At 43.1% G+C, this 22,604-nt stretch overlaps 1 protein-coding gene and 2 pseudogenes across 2 annotated transcripts in view; 2 read left to right on the top strand and 1 right to left on the bottom strand.

Annotated features, from left to right (window-relative positions):
* LOC123633112 (prolyl endopeptidase) overlaps window positions 1-22,604 on the top strand; it is a 136,632-nt gene that overhangs the window by 92,403 nt on the left and 21,625 nt on the right. The window lies entirely within an intron of this gene.
* LOC123633491 lies at window positions 4,241-17,096 on the top strand (annotated as a pseudogene).
* Window positions 20,455-21,572, bottom strand: LOC123633490 (annotated as a pseudogene).

Here is a 22,604-nt window from a genome sequence, read left to right as displayed (position 1 = left end):
GTGTTGATTAAATATGAATGTTAGATTCAGTTCTAAGCATCCATCTAAGTTTATTCCTTAATAATGTTATTGTTAGAGGCCATAACTATCACAGATCAGGCTATTCATAAACTTAGTAACACAAGTGACAGCCATACTCATTGTAGATTTGTTCACTCTTAGTATATATGTAAATTTTTAATATTTTAGGAATTTACAGATATTACTGGGTTTCATATATTACATGTAATAAAACCACTTAAGTAGGTTTAAATTCCTTTTAAATTATTCTGAGAGTCATGGCTTTTGCGACTCATAAAAGTTGTTGCTTCAGATTTCAGGTTACCCACAGCTAACGATCTGCTCCAACTGTTTACTAGAAAACGATCTTGAGAAAAAGAATGATATTATTTCATTGTCCTTTAAAAACAAAGTAGTCAGTCTCTTCCTTCTTATTAAAACTGAATCAATGCCACAATATGTTTGTTAATGATACTTGTGTTTTACCATTTTAATAAACATTTGTGTTTTCAAAAATGAATCTGAATCTCATGATGTGTTGTTCAGTGTAGGTTCAGCTGTGAGCAACAGGAAAAATAAAATCAAAAGAACCACGGCTTAAAGATGATAGACGTGTACTCCCCTCTCACATAAAAGCACGGGGGGAGTCAGTCCAGGGCCGACTTGGTCCATGGAGTAAGGAATCCCGGCTCCTCCTTTTGCTGCTTCATCACACGTGACTCTTGTTCCTAGAATCACATCATGGGCCTAGGTGGCTGCTGGGGTTCCAGCCATGTGACATCTGCTTTCCAGCCAGCAGGAAGGTGGCATTAGGGAAGGAACAGGAATGAATGAGTGCTGCCAACTATTAATAGCTTATGTCTGCCAGAAGGTGGCATGCATCATATCTGCTTACATCTTATTGGTAAAATGTACTCACACCTTGTTATAAGAAGGCTTGAGGTATAGTTTTATCCCTCCGCCCCATAAAATGTGCCCAGCTAAAAATTAGAGCCTTATTATCAAGGAACCAGGGGAAATGGATGTTGGGGGTCAGTTGACAGTCTGCCAGAACAGGCCTTCAGCAAAAGCTTTTTGGTGTAGACCATAAGACCAAGAAACCCAAATGCCACCTGCTGGTCAGGTACCTAAATCTCAGGCTAAGGGCTGGAAAAATGAAGACTCCTAAAGAATTGAATTTTCAGCTATAATTGTTGACAGCAGAGATTATACACTACAAAGACAGAGCACCTATTAAGGAGGCACTTCTCCCATGAAGAAAGAACTTTAATATTGCTTCCAGAACATGAAGTGTGATGCAAGAGTATGTGGGAATATTTGAGCAGTAAGATGAACTCTGAGGGGTTGTCGTGGCCCAGTACGGAAGTTAGTGAGGTAGTGTCGAGATGGTGCTCCAGGTGTTTGATTCTGTGCTAGAGTCTGCTTCTTGCCTGAGACGACCAATTCTCAACCGTGTTCCTGCACTGTCCCTATGAGGGGTGTGGACACAGTCCATCCTTGAGGGGCCTGATGTTTGGAACGGAAGCATGGCACAGGCACAGTCAGCCTGCAGAGAGGGGATAGGGTCTCTAATTTCTTTACTGCCTCCTCTACTTTTTCCTACGTGGCATGTTTTTCCGCTAATATGCTTTTGGCCTCAGGACTAGGTTATATGCCTTCCAGTTGCATGTACGTTAGAGTTTGTCTAAGTGAGCCCTCTCATTTTCAGGGGAGGAAACTAAAATTCAATCAATATAAGCGTCTTAACAAAGGTTATCCTTAACAATTGGCAGAGCCAATACTAGAACTCAGAACTCCAGATCTATGCCAGTCCCGCACATTTTGTTATCAAGATAAGTTATTTACTCCCCATAGCTCAGGGGTTTTTTTTACTTTTAAAATAAATACATTAGACTAAATGGCCTCTAAATCTCTAAACTCTCTTACCTCTCAAAAGTACATTTCTACACTGTATAATATCTGGTGAGTACTTTGTAGACCCTTATGGAATCTATTAAATAATAAAAAGGCTCTCTATCTAAAAGGGAGATAGTAAGGGGACACAAACTCATATTTTTTATGATTTATAAATATCATTTAATGACTTACTTTATAAATAATTTTAAATGATACATATTTTATGATGTATTTTGATGTCTGTCACGTATTAATGGAGATTTCACTGCCTTTTCCATTTGTTTAGGTAATATACAGACATATTTCGTTTTATTGTGCTTCCCTTTATTGCACTTCGCAGATACTGCATTTCCTACAAATTGAAGGTTTCTGGCAACCTCATGTCCAACAAGTCAGTGCACTTTTTCCAACAGCATGTGCTCTCTTCGTGTCGTATTTTGGTAATTGTCGCAATATGTCAGACATTGTCATTATTATTATATCTGTTATGGAGATCTCTGATCACTGCTTTGATGTTACTATCATAATTGTTTTGGGGTGCCATGAACTATATCCATATTAGACAGTGAACTTAATTGATAAATGTTGTATGTGTTCTGACTGCTCCGCAAGCTGGGTGTTCTGTCTCTCTTCCTCTCAGTGGGCCTCCCCATCTCCTGAGACACAATAATATTAAAATTAGGCCAATTAATAACCTTACAGTGGCCTCTGAGTGTTCAAGTGGAAGGAAGACTCCTACGTCTCTCACTTTATATCAAAACCTAGAAATGATTAAGCTTAGTGAGGAAGGCATGTTGAAAGCTGGAATAAGCGGAAAGACAGGCCTCTGATGCCAAACAGTTACTCTAGTTGTGAATGCGAAGGAAAAGTTCTTGAAGGAAATTAATATTTGTATGTTCACTGCTTCTCCAGTGAACATACAAATAAGAAAGTGAAACACCTGTATTGCTGATATGGAGAATGACTGAGTGGTCTGGACAGAAGATCAAACCAGCCACAACATTCCCTTAGGCCAAAGCCTAATCCACACAAGGCCCTAACTCTTTAGTCCTATGAAGGCTAAGAGAGGTGAGGAAGCTACAGAAGAAAAATTTGAAGCTAGCCGATGTTGGTTCATGACGTTTAAAGAAGCCATCTCCATAACATAAAAGTACAAGATGAACCAGCCAGTGCTTATGGAGAAATTGCAGCAATTTACCCAGAAAATCTAGCTAAGATCAGCGATGCAGGTGGCTACACTGAACAACAGATTTTCAATGTGGGTGAAACAACCTTATATTTGAAAAAAGATGCCATCTAGGACGTTCATAGCTGGAGAGGAGAAGCCAATGCCTGGCGTTAAAGCTTCAAAGGACAGACAGGCTGATTCTCTTATTAGGGGCCAGTGCAGCTGGTGGCTTAAAGTTGAAGCCAATGCTCATGTTCCAATGCAAAAATTCTAAGACCCTTAAGAATTAGGCTAAATCTACTCTGCCTGTGCTCTAAACATGGAACAACAAAGCCTGGGTGACAGCACATCTGTTTACAGTATGGTTTCCTGAATAAATCCACTGTTGAGACCTACTTCTCAGAAATAAAGATTCCTTTAAAAGGTTACTGCTCGTTGACGATGCACCTAGTCACCGGAGAGCTCTGATGGAGATATACAAGGAGATTAATGTTTTCATGCCAGTAACACAACATCCATTTTGTAGCCCATGGATGAAAGAGTAATTTTGACTTACAAGTCTTTATTATTTAAGAGATACATTTCATAAGGCTATTGCAGCCGTAGATAGTGATTCCTCTGATGATTCTGGGCAAAATAAATTGGAAGCCTTCTGGAAACCTTTCCTTCATCATTCTAGATGCTATTAAGAATGTTCATGATTCATGGGAGTAGGTCAAAATATCTACATTAACAGGAGTTTGAAAGAAGTTGATTCCAACTCTCACAGATGACTTTGCAAAGTTCAAGACTTTGGTGCAGGAAGTCACTGCAGATGTGGTAGAACTCGCAAGAGAACTAGAATGGGGAGTGGAGCCTGAAGATGAGACTGAATTCCAGTCTCATGATGAAACTCGAGCATATGAGGAGTTGCTTCTTAAGGATGGACAAAGAAAGTGGTTTCTTGAGGTGAAATCTGCTCCTGGTGGAGATGCTGTAAACACTGTTGAAATGGCAACAAAGGATTTGTAGATAAAACAGCATTGGAGTTTAAGAGGATTGACTCCAATTTTCAAAAATAGTTCTGCTATGGGTGAAATGCTATCAAACAGCATTGCATGCTTCAGAGAACTCTTGTGAAAGAAAGAGTCGATCGATGTGGCAATCTTCATTGTTGTCTTATGGTAAGAAATTGCCATGGACACCCCAGCCTTCAGCAGCCATAGTATTGATGCCAGACCCTTCACCGGCAAAAAGATTGACTCACTGAATGATCAGATAACTGTTAGTATTTTTTAGCAATATATTTTTAATTAAGTTATATGTACATTGGGTTTTTTAGACATAATACTATTTCACACTTAATAGACTACAGTATAGTGTAACTTTTATATGCACTGGGAAACCAAAAAATTGCATGGCTTGCTTAACTTCATCGCAGTGGTCTGGGATCAAACCCATGATATCTCTGCGGTATGCCTGTGTATACACACACGTACATTTATGTTTTTACCTGAGGAGCTTTATTTAAGTTTTAAATGTTGATCACTGTGTGAAAGCTTGAAACCAAAATTTGAAATACATGAAATGAAATGAATCTTAAGTGTTTGGTTTTGCTTTATCATCTTGTCTCTGGTGGGCTTATTCAGATCTTATTCAGGGCTTGGCATTAATGCCCACACTGGCACCAGTCAGCTTCTAAACTCAAACTCAGAATAACATTCACAGATATATTTTGGAAACTAGTCTGAGACCTCTACTTCTTACTCAGTATATCTGGGTCGTAACTTCTATACCCAAAGCAAGCGACGTTGTCTCCTGCTGTTTCTTCAGGGGTACATCAATTCCAGAGTCTGTCCGTGTATTTCCGCCTTCTTAGTGGGTGAAGGTGGACAAAGAATTAACAGGATTAGGAAAACATCTAGAAACTGGAATCTGACAATTGGCTAGATTTTCTCCACCTCAGGAAGGCTAGGCGGGAGAGAGTTGGGGGCAATTTTTTCCTGCTTTTCTGTGATAAACCCCAGGGGCAACATTGTAGGTTGCCAGCTATGCAACTCTTTTTGACTTCCTGCTCTACTCTGTCTTTTAGGACAAAAGAGAGAAGAATCAATAGGAGCCTTGGTGTTGGCTCTCTGCCTACTCCATAGTTTTCTTTCCTCTCCTCTCCTCTCCTCCCCTCCCCTCTGCTTTGCTTGGAGTAACATTGATGCTGGATGATGGGGCGAGTAAAAATAGACCCAGCGCTGGAGATACTCCATTATCTCCCTAGAGGAAAAAACGTTACTGGCATGACTGTCATTGGTCTGTGAAGAAGGGAGGAAAAATTTTCCATCTCTACAAGTATAACCTTTTGATTTGGATTAAGTGTACCCTGACCTGAGTTTAGAGAGGTAGACTTGATTATTCTGTATTCACACTCTGTGCTGAGCGTAAGATGTAGATCAGAAGTGTTGTCCTAGTTATAAGAAAGATGGTAAAATATTGTGACGTGGACGGCGTTGTGAGGGTACCACACAGGGACACACACGGGGTTCCTCGTCATTGCTGGTGTCCAGTGCGTGCTCCTCTACATAGCTCTCAGTACCCTCCTTAATCCCTGCCCAGGTGCACCCCACTGCCGCGGAGTCCCCACCCCAGATACTCCAGGCTCACTCCCACCAAACCCAGGGACCCCGGTACTCGGCCTCCCTTCTGCCGTTCTGTCCTTCCTCCGTGCTCCATCCTGGTTCTGCTCATTTTTCTTTACTCTCTGAAATTCTACACATTTTTCAGTATTCAACCAAATCCCAACTCCTCTGTAGAAACTTCTCTTCTTGTCCCTGCCCTTGGGAGCTCAGTCTAAAGCAGAAGGCGGGGCAAGGGGACATTCTGCTTGAAAACACAACGTGGGTGTGTGCGAGGCCCTGTGCCGTGTTCCTTGCATTGGCTCATCTCTCCTGAGGTAGATTTGGGGTAAATTGCCCTGAGAAGCTGTGTCAGCTTCTTTGATCAGGCCGTCACAACTAAACAGTTGAGTACCCTGAGGTAGGTAGTTCTGGGTCTTCATGTAGAAATTAACATAAATCACTGTGGCTTTATTAAGACACTAGAGAAAGTTTCATTGTTTCCCTTGGTTAATGTAAGAAAGAAAGAAATATAAATCATCTACTCAGGCTAAAGTGATGAATGCAGTCCATCTTAATTCTGTGTTTAAGATCATTTACTAGTTAGTTCTGCTGTAATAGATGACACCTGTGTCCTCCCAGCTGCCAGCGAGGTACGTCTGCATACATGTGTCTATGGAGTAGTCATAAGCATTAATATGCATACAAACATGTTTTTAAACAGAATATGCCTTTTGATCCCCTTTCAGGTGGTGGGTGATTCTGAAATTAGATTTCAAATAGAAAATCATTCAGAGTGTAGTAAAAAAAATCATTACGTATACTACGTTGCCTGCATCTGGAACCTCACATTTTCTATGTTTGCCTGGGATATATCTAGTTCATTCAGCTCCAGAGTTTAATATGCATATAGCTAATTTAAGTATTGGGAAGAGATTGGGGAAAAGTATTAAAAAATCTAAATTGTGTATGGCATCTTGTTTGAGAATCTGTGGATTTGATTGTGTTGGCAGTGCTGACTTTGACACCATTGCTCAGAATCCTCAGAGACAGGAGGGACAAAGGAGTGTTCTGTGGAGCTGCCTCTGCTCCCCTGTCTGGACTTTGCAACTCATTCCTGTCTACGAGTGGTTGCCAGTGGATCTCCTCCTTGCCTTCCATTGGAAATTCTCGGTCAGCATTGATGAGCGGGGATGGGATGGGGAAGAACCACTTTCATTCATCCCACCGGTGTGTTTTTATTAAGAATTTACCATGTGCCAAGCATTGTGCTAAACACTGGGAGTGTAGCAGCGACCTAAAGAAATGTGGTCTTTGCCCTCATGAGGAATACAGGCAAAAACAAGCAAACAGAAATAAATGTCAGCATTGCAAGTTGGGAGGAAAGCTGTGAATGAAATAAACGAGGACTGCAGCCAAGAATGACAGGGGACCTGCTGTGGATCCAGGGCTCATGGAAAGCTCCCTGAGTTTTCATTTAAATGGAAACCTGAAGGCTCAGAGGGAACCAACTACGTGGAATTGGGACCAAGCAGCCCAGAATGTTAGAGCAAAGGCCCTGAGAACAAAGCACTTGGCCTCAGAGAGGACCTGAGAGAGGACTCGGCCAATGAGTTGAGGGGGAAATGGACAATGGGCAAAGGGGAAGGCGGAGCTTCATGGCCATGGTAGGGATTTCAGATTTATTCCACGTGTGATGGGAGTCATTGCAGGGTTTTATACTGGAAAATGGTTCTGATTTGAGAAAACTGTTTTCTATTTTGTGGAGAACAGATTAGAGGGACTGATGGGGAAGCAGAGAGAGCAGCGAGACATCTGTAGCAGTAGACCAGGTGAGAGGTAAGGCCGCCGCGCTAGAGTGGGGCGTGTGCACACGGGAAGGGGCTTTGGAGTATGCCTGGAAGGCGGAGTCAGCAGCACACACGCTGAGGGGTTGCATGCGGAGGGGGAAGGAAAGGGATGCAGCGAGGATGACTCCGAGACGGTGCATCTGAGCCGCTGTTACAGCTCACCAATGAGTTGGCAGTGGGTTGGGTAGGATGGGTTTGGGAGCAAACATATTTTGAACGTTAAGTTTTCGGTACATGTTATATTGTCAAGTATGGAGTTAGATACTTGGTCTCATGCTCAAAGGGGAGGAGCTCTGAGGTAGAGTTATAAGTGTGGGAGTCTTCTGCGTAAATGTGTTGCTTAAATCCAGGGACAAGGACAAAGTCACATGAGGAGCACGTAAAGAGTGGAGAAGGCTCAGGAGTGAGCCCCGAGGAGCCCCACATCTAGGGCTCAGTTGGAGGAGGAAGAGCCAGCAAAGAAGCCTGAAAAGAAAGCAGCCAGAGAGGTGAGAGGAAAATCAGCAAACCACAGACCAGGTGGACCAGGAAGCTGAGGAAATGGTATTAAAGGGAGGGAGCGGCAGGTGGCTCTCAGTGCCGTTGGTTGGTCAAGTGAGGAAGGAAGAGGAGTTCTTGGATCTGACAAGGTGGATTTGTTGGTGAGCCTCGGCCAGAGCAGTTTTCGGGTGGAGGGAGGCAGACTGGTGGCTGACGAGGGTGTGTTGCGTATTGAGAAAGACAGGAGAGGAGTACCCGGTGCCCCTGATACTGGTGTCTTTGTGGGTGAGTGTGAGGGAGGGATGGGGAGGACTAGCTCTGCTTTTGTACATTTTTGTATTGCATTTTTTCATAGTTACAACGATCTTGTATTACTGCTGTAATGTGACAAGCTTAAATTAAAAATATTTGGTTTTTTAAGAAAAAAATCCCCAGTAGGTTAATTGAGCATCTCTGATTTTTAACAGCTGTGGTTCATATCTTCCCACTCTCTTTCGCCTTTAGATTACTCTTCAAGTTTGTTGTTTTCTTCCTGTTGAATAACTGGCACAGCTGTGCTAAGAAAACCTATCCATCAAAACATCAAATTTTCATTTTATAAACTTATTTGATAAACGTGGCTTTCCATAGCTTTTGTGGTATTAAGTTCAAGATCAGGGAGAAGGTATGAGAAGGGAAGAAAACAGACCCCTTACAGATATAAACAACAGTTGGACGGGGTGTGTGAGGTCAGTGTCGTGTTAAGGAGAGAAAGCAGGTTATTTTGGTGCATTGAAGGGTTGGTACCTGTAGGCAGGGAATCACCACAGGAGCCACAGTCCTCGAGAAGGTGAGGGGATCTGAGCCCCAGTGGAAGGGTTGCCTGTCACAGGAGGAGGGACACTTCCTCCACTCTGCCAGGAGGAAGAAAGAGAACAAGTGTGCGAGAGTGCCTAGGGGCCTCGGAGTTGTGAATCCCCCCGTCGGCTCCTTGCTTTCCTTCTGTGAGACTCCTAGGCCCTGAATTCTCTACCCCGTTGCCTATTTTTCCTTCTAAACAATTTTTGAGTTTCAACTAAAAATCAAAAAGGAGTTTTAGAATTTTGAAACACTGGTGGTTTTTGTTACATTTCAATTTAGGAGTGGGAAGGCACTTGAGCATTAGAATGTTCTGCTTATGATTGGATTCCTACCTGGTTATTTTTTTCTGTATCAGTCAGGATAGTCAAGGTCATTGCGATTAACATGCAACTCCAAAATCTCAGGAACTTAAAGCCAGAAAAGTTCATATCTTCTTCCCACATCCTGTCTGTAGGATGTCAGCCTGGACTGTCCCTCGTTCCAGGGCCCGCCTGCGGGGCCTCTCCACTCAAGCATCGCCTGTCCTGTGGCACAGAGGGGAAGCGCATAGCATCCCCTGATGGCCCTCAGTCCTTCTGTCTAGATGTGACACCTCCTAGCCCCAGCTGCCTGTCGCTGGCCAACAGTGTGTCATGAGGACAGACCAACCTAAGAGTGGGCAGGGAGCGTCACGGCCAGTCCTCTGTGTGCTGGAAGAAGAGAGGACAGAGCACATGGGACTAGCCTTGCTGACGTCACACTTCCCTCCCGAGCGAAGGCAGGCTAGGCCTGGGCGGGATTTGGGGGTCACTCTGCACCCTCACCCATCTTTTTACCACAGCACCTGAAATTCTATCAGGAGAAATTCATTCCATTATTTTAAGCCTTCATTTTTTTCTGAGGATTTTCTTTAAAAATATAAACAGCTCTAGAAAATCTAGTGAATAATCATGTTTTTTCTCTTCAAGGGCCTTATTACTTTCTCTGGCACTCAAAGTAGTGGGAGAGTTTGTGTCCTGAGCACACGGTCTTTTTATGAAGTAACGTCTGTTTTCCTACTTTACTTAACAAGGACCGTACAGGACTGCCGGTCAACGCCGGCTGAGCTGATGATTAACCCCGGGCTTGTCTGCGTGGCCTCCTCTTACAGGTCAGCTTCCTGTCAAGCTCTCAGGCCCCTGACTCCCCTCTGGGGACCCACCCGGGTGCAGGAGCCTCGGATGGGGCCCACACTTCTTCACAGGCCTAGGGTCTGAGAGGAGGACGGGCCCAGGGAGGCAGCCCTGGGGCGTGGTGGCCACTCGTGACCTCACTGTAGTCACAGCGTGCCAGGCACAGCCCTCGTTCTTCTTGATTTTTGCATCTACCTGCTCCAGCCCCTCCTTGCCCACCTGCCTTTGTGTCCCCCACCTTCCCTGGGGCCACCCTCTGAGCAGAGCTCTCTCTGGAGCACTGTGGCCCCTTCTTGGGTTGCTGTCCCCCACAGCCACTGGGTTTGCCCTGGGCCACAGGGCCAGTGTAGCACGGTTGGTTTATATGGTCGTGAGGAGACGAGCTCTCCCTGCCAGACTGGCTTTAATATGGGGCTCTTTCGTCAGTGGGAAAACATAAGTGTGGTCTAGCCAGGCTTTATCTTGGGGGTGACATTGGTGAGTCGGTCCCCTGTAAACACACTACGCCCACAGTATCGAGTTTGTGGTGGTGTCAGTTTGGGTGAATGATTTATGTCATTCTTGATGCTTCCGCGGGCTGACTTCCTCGCTGGGGTCAGTGTTAGCAGGCAGGGCAGCAGTTCTGAGATCAGGGCTAAAATAGAAGTGACTCATCCTGTTGTTCCCTAGGATAATGCGGCTTCTTAGGAAGTAGCGTGTCCCTTATGATTACGTTGGTCTGCTGGTTTGACCAGCCTTGAGTAATGCCCTCAAGACCCCCACCGCATGGCCCCTGCCCTGTCCCTGACTTCATCTTCTGCCACTTGCCCGCTCTGCTGCAGCCATACCGGCCTCCTTGCCTCGCTTGTGCAAGGCGAAGACCCCTCCCCTCTTCCTGGAATGCCCACCGCACTCCTGGCCCACTCCTTCACTGATCTGCACGGATCAGAGACTCCCTCCTTCCCCATCCTGTTAATACAGCAGCCATCCCCCGCCCAGCCTCACTGTTCCTCCGTTGCACTTATCACCAGCATTTGTCTGTGTGTTCATCTGTCTCCCGTTTGGAATGTGGTTTTGCCCACTGCTTTGTCCTCAGCGCCCAGAATGCAGAGTAGATACATATCAATACTTAACAAAGGAATGAAAGAGGCTGTGATAGATGATGGATTCTGAAATAATCTCACTGTTGCCAGAAACCTATAAAAATGGAACATTTGCTTTATGTAATATTTCTGTGTTGGACCATGTGCCTCTCCCCTCGTAGGGTACTTGGTCCTGGTCCAAAGTGGACAAATATTGTCATAAAATGAATGTTCACTAGCATTTTTACTTCTGTGGAATTTTTTTGTCATCTAGTCTTTAAGTGTTATTTTGCATCATTGGTTATGACCAAAGCAGGAAATAGTACTGTCCCTCCCTTTTAGAGCATCCAAGTGAATTTTTCTTTATATTTTCCTAGCACACATTTATTGCATTGTAGTCCTCCAACTCTAGGTTGGTGCATGCCTACAAATGCTTGGGAGCCTTTTAGACAAGTTGAGCAATCAAACAATTCTGCTAACATGGAAATTCAATTGACAGGTCCCTTATTATGTTTTATGAGAATTTGTGATCATTACTTTGTATTTATTTTTTTCAAACTCTGGACACATAGCTTCATCCTTTTAAGTGGCTTTTGGCTTTTCTAACATCATATTTTTCAAAGCAGTCTCTTATTTCATGCGTTCAGTTTCCTTTTCCTTCTTCACTTTTCAATAGTTTTATTGATCTGTATATACTACACGTCTTCTTCATTGTTTGGGTTTCTTGTAATGTCTTAGATGCGTGTCAGTCTAAGTGAGGTCCCAGGAGTAACTGTGCCCCTTCCCCCATCGAGACACCAAAGGATGCTAAAGACAATGGTGGCTATACGGACTAATCCTAATTTAAATAAAATGGAATTTTCAAGTGAGAAATCAGATGAGTATTTAGGAATAACTGAGTGAAAAGATTATTAAGCAAATGAACATAATTACTTCACAGACATTTATGAAGCACTGTGTCCTGGCGGCGTTGTCAGAGCTAGAAATGTAATAGGGATGCAGTCAAACCTTTCCAGCAATGTGATGGGAGGGGAACAATATTTAAGCTAATCACAGGTCCCATGGGAACCTAGAGAAGGAGGAGCATCTAAGACTGCACTGAAAAGAAAGCTTCCTGCCTGGAGGAGAGCTTTGGGCAGACAGGAAGGACGAGGGAGGAAGAGCTTGTGCAAAAGCAAAGGGACGGCCAACACGGCAGTTACGCAGGCTGCCTGGCTGGAGCCCACGTAGCGGGAGACTAGCCTGGGAAGGGGAGACAGGTCCAGAGACTTGGAAGGGGCTGTGTAGGATGCACATGGGGCCCTCTGCCTACCAGGTGCTCAGAGAGTCAGGGTAAGGAGCCAGGGGCAGTTGGGAAAACCGCAGTGGTGGTAGTCAATGAACGTGTGTGTAGAGGGAGAAGAGGACCACAGTCTTACAGAACATTTAAAGGAATAGGGAGGAAAAAGAGCCAGGATAGCTTGCATCGGAGAAGCCAGGGGAGGAGAGTTTCAAGGACAGTGGCGTGGAATTGCAGAGCAGTCACGGGGGATACAGCCTGGGCAGGGTTGGGATTGGCCATGAGCATTTGACCGTGGGAGGGGCCAGTGAATGTCACATAGCAGTGGTTTGAAGAGGGCATGTGAGTGGGGCCGGTGAGCCCCACTGCTTCTAATGGGTTGAGGGGTCTCCTTACAGCCCAGGGCTTTGTGTGCTGATAATATATGATATATTCCTACTGTATAGTTACTAGGAAAAAATAGCACTCAAAATGTGCTAAGTGAAAGTTTCTGTACTCAGTGTACTGGCTCTGTTGCCAGCTTTCTTGCACATACCCTGATGCTTCATAATCGTCACACGTTCCCCGTCCACAGTCCTGAGTGCCGTCTATGCTCAGTGCGGTATACGATGTGCTTTTCTGGATCTTCCTTGAGCATGATTCAATTATTCACCTTCAGCATTTGTTTTTCTTAATTACTGGTGATAATCGAGAAGTATATATATGATTAAAAGTATATTATTTCTGTGTTTAAAAGCATTTCAAAGGAATACACAAGACCTTTCTGTCATGACAGTGCCTGGGCTAAAATGAGGAGGTAGGACGCATCTAACTGCCATCCAAAAAGATAAAATTATGTACGGTTTCACTGATAAGATTTCTGCCACTGTTACACTACTACACAAACATAAAACAACATTTTACACAGCTAAGTTTAGAATATAAGTCAAAAAGGATTTGGTCTTGTACCTTCACAGCAGGATTTCTGAACTTTGTGATTTGCCCTCATTTTTTTCCTCCTTTTTTTCTGACCCCTGGTGAGTTGTGGTGCTGCCTCTAAGCTTCTAGTCCAGCCTCTCCTAATTGACCACTTCTTTGCAGGCTGCCTCGTCCTCCAGCTTGAGTCCACTCTGGCCCCACGTTTCCCAGTGGGGGTGAAGGGCACTGGGCTCATGGATTTCTTACTGAAAGTTCTTTAAGTAACTTGAAATCATCTATGATGGATTTCTGTTTTGCCTCTTAGTCACCTGAAGGATTTATTTTAGTGATTTGCATTTGCATTGTATGAGAGACTCTAAATAGAAGTGGATCAGAGTATAATAGCATTAGATCTGTCCAACAGAAACTTGCATAAATGTCTTTTTGCAGAGAATTTTATTTCCAAATTCCCCTTTTCAACATTTCAGTCACTCGTTTTTCTGCAGGAAAGATTATTTTGTGTGCATTTGCTTGTGACAGTGTTTTGCTGCATCTCAGTTTCCCTTGGATATACAAACAAAAAGTGTTAATTGGCCAGTTGTGCCAGCTTCCTAGTTCTGGGGCCTTTGTGGATGTCCTCAGTCCAGGGCCACACTCAGCTTTATACGGTCCTGTTTAATGCCCACACTGCTGTGGCCAGCTTGATAGCACAGACGCCTCTCTGCTCGCTCCTCACTAACCGCTGTCTCTCTGTAATAGTTCACCCTTTTAAGGAGCAAATAACTACCAGCCACAAATGTTTAAAGTGTGCACTTCTCCCTCTATTCTGTTAATGAACATTCTGACCAGGGTTTGTCTTTTCAGCATTTTGGTTATTAATGTTGTTTTTCTAAGGCAATAAAATAAATAAGTGATCTGCCAGTAGTTTTGAGTTAATGAGGATTTGAAATGGATTTCAAGTGTCCTTGTTGGGTTTTTATTATGCAGGTGCAGTCTCCTGCAGTAAATTAGCATAACTAAACAGTTTAGGAGCCATGAAGCTCCTTGCCTGGTCTTGCTAAATTAATAGATTAACAGCTACACATAAAATGTCAGATGTTAAATATTTTTCATTAGTAATAAGTTGGAAATTTGTGACCCTCAAAAGCTTATATAATCTCTTAAGTGCTTCAACCAGAGTTAATTTTTATTTTATTACTTTTCAACTTACAAGTGTTTTTGAGGCCAGACTCTAGGCTGCTCTATTTGTATAAATTTTTTTTTTAAAGAAATGCCATTTAAAATACTTTTTCTCACATTGTTCAATGGAAATATAAGGTCCAGTTTGAGCATTAATGTATGCTTTTATATCTAGCATGTGTTTTCTAAGTACCTACTGTCTTCTAGGTGCCATCCTAGGTACAGAGGCAAATAGATGCACAGCCCTGGAAGGGAGACACAAGGGCACAGCACAGTGCCAGGGAGGGCCTAGGGGATTGGCTGACCCCTTGTTTGCAGTGGCTAAGAGTGTGGTAGCTGGAGCCCCAGAAGGCCTGGGTTCAAATCATGGCTCTATCATTTATGAGATGTGTGATTTGGGCTAGTTGTTTAATTTTTCTGGGTCAGAATAACCCCACCTGAAAAGTAAGGGTATTTGGAGTGCAGGTGTCCCATATCCACAGGGCATTGGTTCCAGAACCACCTGCAGATGCCAAAGTCCAAGACTGCTCAAGTCCCTCATAGAAAATGGCATAGTATTTGCGTGTAACCTGTGCACATCCTCCCTCCCATATACTTTAAGTCATCTCTAGATTACTTATGTCTCCTAATACAAAGTAGATGCTATGTAAATAGTTGTTATACTCTAGTGTTTTTTAAAGCTTGTATTTTTTATTGTTATATTGTTTGGTGGGGTTCCCCCTCCCCAAATATTTTCAACCACAGTTGGCTGAATCTGCAGATGCAAAACTTGTGGATATAGAAGGCCAGCTGTGTAGACCTCATATGTGGATTAAAATGAGAGAGAATATTTCCAGAGCCCTTAGAATAGTGCTTGGTACATGTAAGAACTAAATAAGTCTTTTAAACACATCAAGTAAAGTAAATAACGTGAATTTTGACCAAAGTAAGAACTAAGGAAAACCTCCATTGTGTAAAATATATCAATAGAACCTAACTGACAGGCATTTTAACATTTGTTGATAAGTGTATGGAAATTTTAGTTGTTGACTATCTTGCATAGGAATTTACTATCACTAGATTCTGTCTCCAGAGCCTTGGCTAATTTTGTTTTCTGTGTTTTTGGGTATTTTGACATTTTCAGGTAAAGAAACTTTCTAAAAGAGTCTCCAAAATGAAATGAATGACCATTGTGCTGTTTGAAGTTTCTTTCTCATTGCTAGAAATATTCAAGCAAAGGGTAAACCTGCCTGGGATGTAGCTTTGGGGGTGCCTGCATTGGCTAGGGGTGGAGGAGATCAAACAGGTGAACTCCTAAGAGCCAGTGGATTTTTTTTTTTTCAATTGTGATTTAGTCTATAAAGGCTTATGACATTGGGATTGGAGCTCTGGAGGTGTGAAGTGGCAATATCAGTAGAGAGGACAGTTGAAATTGAGACGGATTCACAAAAGTTGAAGGCAGAGAATAGAGAGTTTTAGTTGCTGGATTTCATTTTGTAGAGATTGGAGAGGTGTTATACGTTTTCAATGTGGAGTGACCCAGACTAAAAGGAAGATTTCAGGGGAATTAATCTGGTAATAGGTGCTGAAAGACCAGAAGCAGGAGCCCATGGAAGGCCAGGCCACCATGCAGATAAGATGGTGTGAGAGAGGTAGCCAAGATGTCATTGAGCCTCAGGAACTGAGGCAGGCTGGTATAGGTATTTGGGGATCAAAAAAAGAGTGTTTAATATGTAATTCTTATTCATTTATTCATTCAACAAATGTTTATTGAATGCAAACAGTCCAGAGCTCCTGGTCCCCTGATGATGGATTCATCACGTTTTCATGCAGGAGCAAAACACACACACAGGCATTCATACGTAGTCTAAATCTCACTGTAGATTTCTAGGGGCACCGTGTGAGGTTCCTCATCTTGGCAGCCTCTGCTGACCCTCCCAGCTGATCTGTTGAACCCACAAGAAGACGTCAAGTTTCAAAAGGAGGTAGCGCAGGTTCACTAGCGCATAACCCCATGACAAAAGCAAGAAAAACTTAAGCCTGGAGTACTCTGTGTGGGCCACCTACCTAAAATGCTTTGTGAAACCCAGATCCAAGCATATTTCTCTCAGTTTGGCAGTTTTACAAGACTAGACTGTCCAGACATAAAAGGATTGGAAACAGCAGAGGGTGTGCCTTTGTGGAGTTTGAGCCTGATGATATTGCCAAGATAGTTGCTGAAACAATGAACAACTACCTTTTTGGTGAAAGCCTCTTGCAGTGTTGTTTTGTACCACCTGAAAAAGTACATACAGAACTTTTCAGCAAGTGGAATACTCAATTTAAACAGACATCATATCCAGTAGTGACACAGTATAATCAGAGACAGACACTTATGCAAAGGCTACAGATGGAGAGATGATTTAAAAAGAAAGAAAAATTACTCAGGAAGAAATTAGCTAAAAAAGGAATTGATTATAATTTTCTTCCGTTGGTTTTACCTAAGAAAATGAAACGGCAGGTGTCAGGCGCTCCTGACTCCTGAGCAGACCGTGGCTGGCCGGGCCCCACCCCAGGTCGTACACTAACATTTTTGGAGAAACGAAAATCTGAAGTGGCTGAAATGAATGATGATAATAAAGATAATGAAATGGTTTTCAAAAGCCCGAATCCAGTGTAAAAGAAGAAATACAAGAGACTCAAACACCTACACGTTCAGAGAAAAAAAAGACGAAGAAAAAGCAATCAGTGATTCTGACTGTATTATGTATAATATTTCTTCTGAAAAATCTGATTTTGTTATGAAGGCTGATTCTATAGTAAGTACATGAAATGCAACCCTTGACAAGGTTTTTGGAGGAAAAATGTACGATTTGGTCAAGTCAGTAAGGAAAGCAATTTGTAATTTTGGCTTGCCTGTCCTTTCTGAAATACAGGGGTACCTGCCAGCTTGCAGTGGCTGGGCTCACGCTGCCTCTTTTTCCTGGTCTCCTCTAGTTTTCTTTTCAGTTTCATAGCTCTCCTTAATTACTTTGCCTGGACAGAAGGGTTACCATTAACTGCAAGTGTAGGTACTAAACTGCAGCCTTTTTGGTCACCACCAAATAAAGACCACAGTCCTGTTTGACCGTCTACATGGTTGTCATGCACTTTTCACCCATGAGGCTACTTTAGTCTTTAACATCAGATGGTTGCAAGTGCACGTTAAATTGCATGAAGAGTGAGAAGGAGGGTCCAGTGTTAGTGCAGATTCATTTATGTATTCGTTCAACTGTTAATAGAGATTCAAAAATGACTCATTTTTACCAATAATGTTAGATTAGTTTTTGGTGGGCTAGCACGGATTAACAACTAACATTTTGTATCAGTATCATCAATGGGGAATTCTAGTATTTAAACAATAACCAACAAATAAACTTTTTCCTACAATTTGAAAATAAGTAAATAAATATTATAAATAAACAAAGAAATAAATCCCATTGGAGTGCACCAGAACAAGCAGCTGCTTCCTCTGGGTCCCTGCGTGGAGTGGGGTCCCTTCGCTTTAATGAAATTGTCTGATCATGTGCTTTCATTGACCACAAAGAAATCAGAGCAATAGAACTGAAGGCGGCTTTTATGTTCTACAATCAAGTCAAATTTATTCATCGCAGCCCTGCGTGTCTTTCTACTTCAAAATACCTAAATACTTCCAAAATCCGAATAAACTCATCCAGGTGCCACGGCACAAGATCCCACTGTGCCTCTACCACTGCTCTTCTTTGCTTGAGTGCAGAACTTCACTTCTTGCTTCACAGTTCGGGGCTGGGAAAAGGCCTATTATTCCAAAGAGCAGGTGGCTGAGCCTTAGAGAGCTGATGAATTTCAGCAAAGACTGTCAGCATAGCACTTAGCACATTGTTGGTGCTCAACAAATGTACAAAACATTAAAATAGATTTTTAAACAGACCTGACTTTGCTGTTATTGAGGTGCCCCGTGGGAGCTTTTAAATCTCCACTTTTGCAAAATTGTCCAGCCATCCTTGGAAAAATTAATTCATGCAGTCTGGAATAGATTTTCCTTTTATATTTTCTGCCGAAAGGTGACTCTTAAACTCATCCCCACTTCCCCAAAGTTAAATGCCTGGAAAATAGCATTACAGCCTTCTACTGCCAGGCTGGTATTTTTAACCGTAGCACGGTACAGAAATGTGCAGTGCCTCCCTCTTAAGTCCTAGGAAATTCTTCATATACTTGTTTTACAAGGTAACTGAGGCACAGAGGTTGCCTTCTGCCCCGTTCTGTGGGTAATGGAATGTCTTGTTCCCTCCTTGCTTTGACTGTGGAATCTCAGAGCAGTTCTGCTTCTTGTCAGATGTATGTGCCACACTTAGCACAGGCCACACAAGTGGCCTCTGTCAACTGATAAAAAGGAGGAACTCAACACCCTTTTATGAACATTCTCCTCTCAACCTGTCAGGCTCTAAAATTAGGCAGGAGTTGCTGTCACCAGACGTTCTCTGTGAAGCCTTGCCCTTTGCATTTACCTTCATCTTTCATGTGTGAGCACGGCCCGTTACCGGGGATAATGGGAGGCCTGGCATTTGCCTCAGCCCTGAATCTGAACTACATCAGAAGGTTGTTTGGGGGAACTTAAATGGCTACATATATTTGAGTGTCTTAACAAAATTGATTTTATTACTAACTTCATTCATCTCAAGGAGAGTAATCATTTCAGGAGAGACAGTGGATCCTTCCACAACTAATGTCATTTGCTAGAAAGAACACTGATGTTCCCTTGATTTGCTATGTTTACTTGTTCTTATGTTTCCTTTAAAGGCATGTGTTTTTATCTCGTTTGCTTGAAACCATCTTCACATGTTAAGGCAGCTAGACGTGTATTCCATGACTGCCATCTTGTGCCGGAACACGCTTCCAGAGTGAAACTGCTTTATATTTGGTGGTGCCTCCAGAGAGTCACACTTGACAGTAGGAATGGGTTATTTCTGAAATTTTAGATTGTCTACTTTTTGTAAATGTAAACCTTTTCTTCAGTAGTTTTTTTTTTAATTTAAAGATTCAGCTCAAGGATCTGCAAGCTCTTAATCTGTTAAATGATCATTCATTAGAATATGGTTTTAAATGTGCAAAATTAGAAGTCGATTTAAATTTAACTGATTACTAAGAAAGTTGGAATTGCTTTCTTTATGATTCTCTCAAGCATTTTTTTATTTCATTTATGAAGTGAATTGTATCTGTTAAGCCTTTTACAAACACTGTTGATACCCAATTTTTTGGTAGAATGGCATGGCAAGAAGTAGTGAGATTTTTATCATTTTAATAATCTGTCTTCAAGATGGTAACGCTGATGGCTGTGTGGAGAAGGATCACCTTTCCATGCAGACTCATTTTGCTAAGATAATAACAGCCACCCCTGTATCTGGAACATGGCTTTTTGAAATGCTTGAATGAGTCTTCTCTTTAAGAGCATGACAAAAACAGAAAAGCAAATCAGGCATACCGTCTCCAGCAGAATGATATTTGTCCCCTAGATTTCCTAGAAACAGGTGGTCATTGTCTTGGGGAGAAAAAATGGATGTTTTAAATCCATGCCAAAGGTTCTAACAACATTTTGCATCATTGCATCCAGTGAAGACATATATGAGGAAGTAATGGTTTGAAGTGAATTATTTTGTAGGAATAGTATAGTAGAAATTTTTGTAGAATATTTTGTAGAAATGTATAGTAGAAAAAACTCTGGACTAGGGACTTGGAAGCCCTTGGTGGCAATATTCCATAAGCTGACAGTATTACCTTCTCAGGCATCTCATCTTCTTGGGTCTTATTTTGTCATTTGTCAGATAAGAGAGAACTGCTAGGTGAATAAGGTCCTAGAGTGACAACCTCTCCTTGTATCTTAAAACATTTTAAAGTCCCAGAATTTGGGACTTTCATCTTATTCTCTTAGGGCTGAGAAAAAACTGACATCAGCTTTGTTTACCAGGTGGCACAATCTGGTGACTGCTCAGAAAATACTCTTCTCTGTCCTTTATCAAAAAACTGCATGGGCTTCACCAGGAGTGTGCCTTGTTGTGCTTAATGTTCTTGATTTTAGATGTAGAGTAACATTGTTATGCTATTGTGAGTCTCCAAAATGAAAAATTTAAGTTTTTTGTTTGTTTGACCTCTGTTTTTCCCAGGTTGGCAATGCATGCCACAGATTTTGGAGCCAGGGCATTGTCTCCCCAGTGACAGTGGATCTTGTCATATCTGTCATTGTAATTGGCCCTGATAGCTTCCACCAGGTTAGCCAGAGCTCCTTTGTCTCCTGAGCTAACCTGTGGAAGACGATGGTGGTGCAAGTCTTCCTGGGGGCTAGATGCCCCAGCCTGGACTTCCCCTTGATAATGCAGTAGGGAACCCCCATCTTCCAACACAGGGCAGGAACACAGCCAGCTGGGTGGTATCCACATCTTGTGCAGTCACCACTAGCTGAGCCTTGTTGTCCACCAAAGTGGTGACAGCATTAACCCCTGCTCTAAGGACAGGTGGTCTCTCAGGGGGGACATCCCCTTTGCCAGCAGCTTTCTTTTCCACATGGGCCAACAGTCTCTGCTTCTCTTTTCTTTGTCTGTGGTCTGTGCTTATGAACCAGCTTAAGCAGTTACGCAGCTGTTTGGTGGTCCAAGGCCTGGGAGAACTGATTAATCGTGGGAGGCACTCTCAGCCTCTTACAGAGGATAGCCCTTTGTCACTGCAACCAGATGTAGTGGGGCCATTTGACAAAGCAGGTGTGGTCCCTTTGGGTCTGGATGTCCTGTCCAGTGCCAGAATTTGTGGGCCTTCCTCAGACTGCGGATGGACTACCTTCTTGGCCTCCTGCTTCTTCACAACATCAGGGACCAGAGCTACCTTCTTCCCCTCCAGCCACCCAAGATGCTGAAAGAATCCAAGTTTTAAAGGAGAAGAAAATGCAATTAAGGAAAGAAGTGTTCTTAATTTAGTGTTTAACTTGGGCCAACCAACTGTGGCTTTGAATCACTGTTGTAAGGTTTCTTTTTTATTTATTGTTTTTTATTTACTGTGGATGAACACTTCGTGTCCGTAGTCTGTCTTATGAGATCTTAGGAGTGCTTCCAAAGACCACCTGTCCATTGTGGATGTTCTGGCGGTGCTTATAATCTGTTAAGGTGACAGGGGATGCTGGGTCACAGGCCCCTTGTTGAACTGGATCTGTCGCACGACCCATTTGCCCTGTCGCTGACAGGAAGAAGGAAGACAGGGCCCTGTCAGACTCATGCTGTGAGCCATTAGCCCTGGATGACAGACAGACCTTTTCTATTACTCAAGTGGGCGCCTATTAGATACCATGTGAGCACTTTGTTTTCCTCTCCAGGAAGGATCCCGTAAAAGCTTTGGCATCCCATTGCAGGGCTGTGTCCACAGTGGACACTCAGAAAGAAGGACGTGTGTTGTCAGCTCTCTCATTGCTTACAAGAAAGAAAAAGGAAAAGGAAGTCTTTGGCTTTTTAACTTGAACCCTGAGTATTGCGGTAGCAAAAAACTATTGAATAATGGAAAAACAACACATAGATTTAAGCTTTGGCAACTGTCTACTCACCAAGCACCAAGGGCTCTTGTATTATATATATATGTGTAAAAGGCATAATTTTTATATGTTACTAATAATGGTTTAAGGTTCTAATATTCCTGCCACAACTCCACTTTAGCGAGTGAGAGGAGTCCGGGAGACTGGTTGGTTACGAGGCTAGCGGAGTGGACAACTCTGAGCAGGTCTGCCAGTACCAGTGGGAGAGAGAAGACCTGGTTGTAAAAGCCAAAATGACGACATGGATGTGGGGTCTTTGGCACGGGATATAATCCTGAGGGTTGACAGTCGGGTGGCTGAGAAGAGAGTGCTGCTATTAGTCCCAGTAAGAGCCCCAAGCAGGGGCCTGTGCACAGGTGCGTCGGGGCGTGCTGACTGGGAGCTGCAGACAGCCCGTCTGCCACGTGAGAGCACGCACCCCCAGAGCTGAGGTGACCTTAGGGGCTTCCCAACCAGCCCCTCAGAGGTGACCTTCAGGAACCACAGGTCTGGCTATGGGCCAGCAAATGTGGACGTGCAGGTCCTCCGCATAGAGTAGCTTACTGGAGCTCTTTGAGATAGCAGAGAGGGAGTTAGCAGAGAGAAGAGAAAAGATCAAGTGTAGAAATTTGCAAAACAAGAGGGAGAGGAGCCAGTAATGGATCAGTTAGGAAGGTTGAAAAGGAATTAGAG

This window comes from Lemur catta, chromosome 2 (assembly GCF_020740605.2).
Source record: "Lemur catta isolate mLemCat1 chromosome 2, mLemCat1.pri, whole genome shotgun sequence".
In the NCBI taxonomy this organism is placed as follows: Eukaryota; Metazoa; Chordata; class Mammalia; order Primates; family Lemuridae; genus Lemur; species Lemur catta.
Note: the sequence above shows the minus strand (reverse complement) of the source record. Positions and strands in the feature narration are given on the sequence as shown.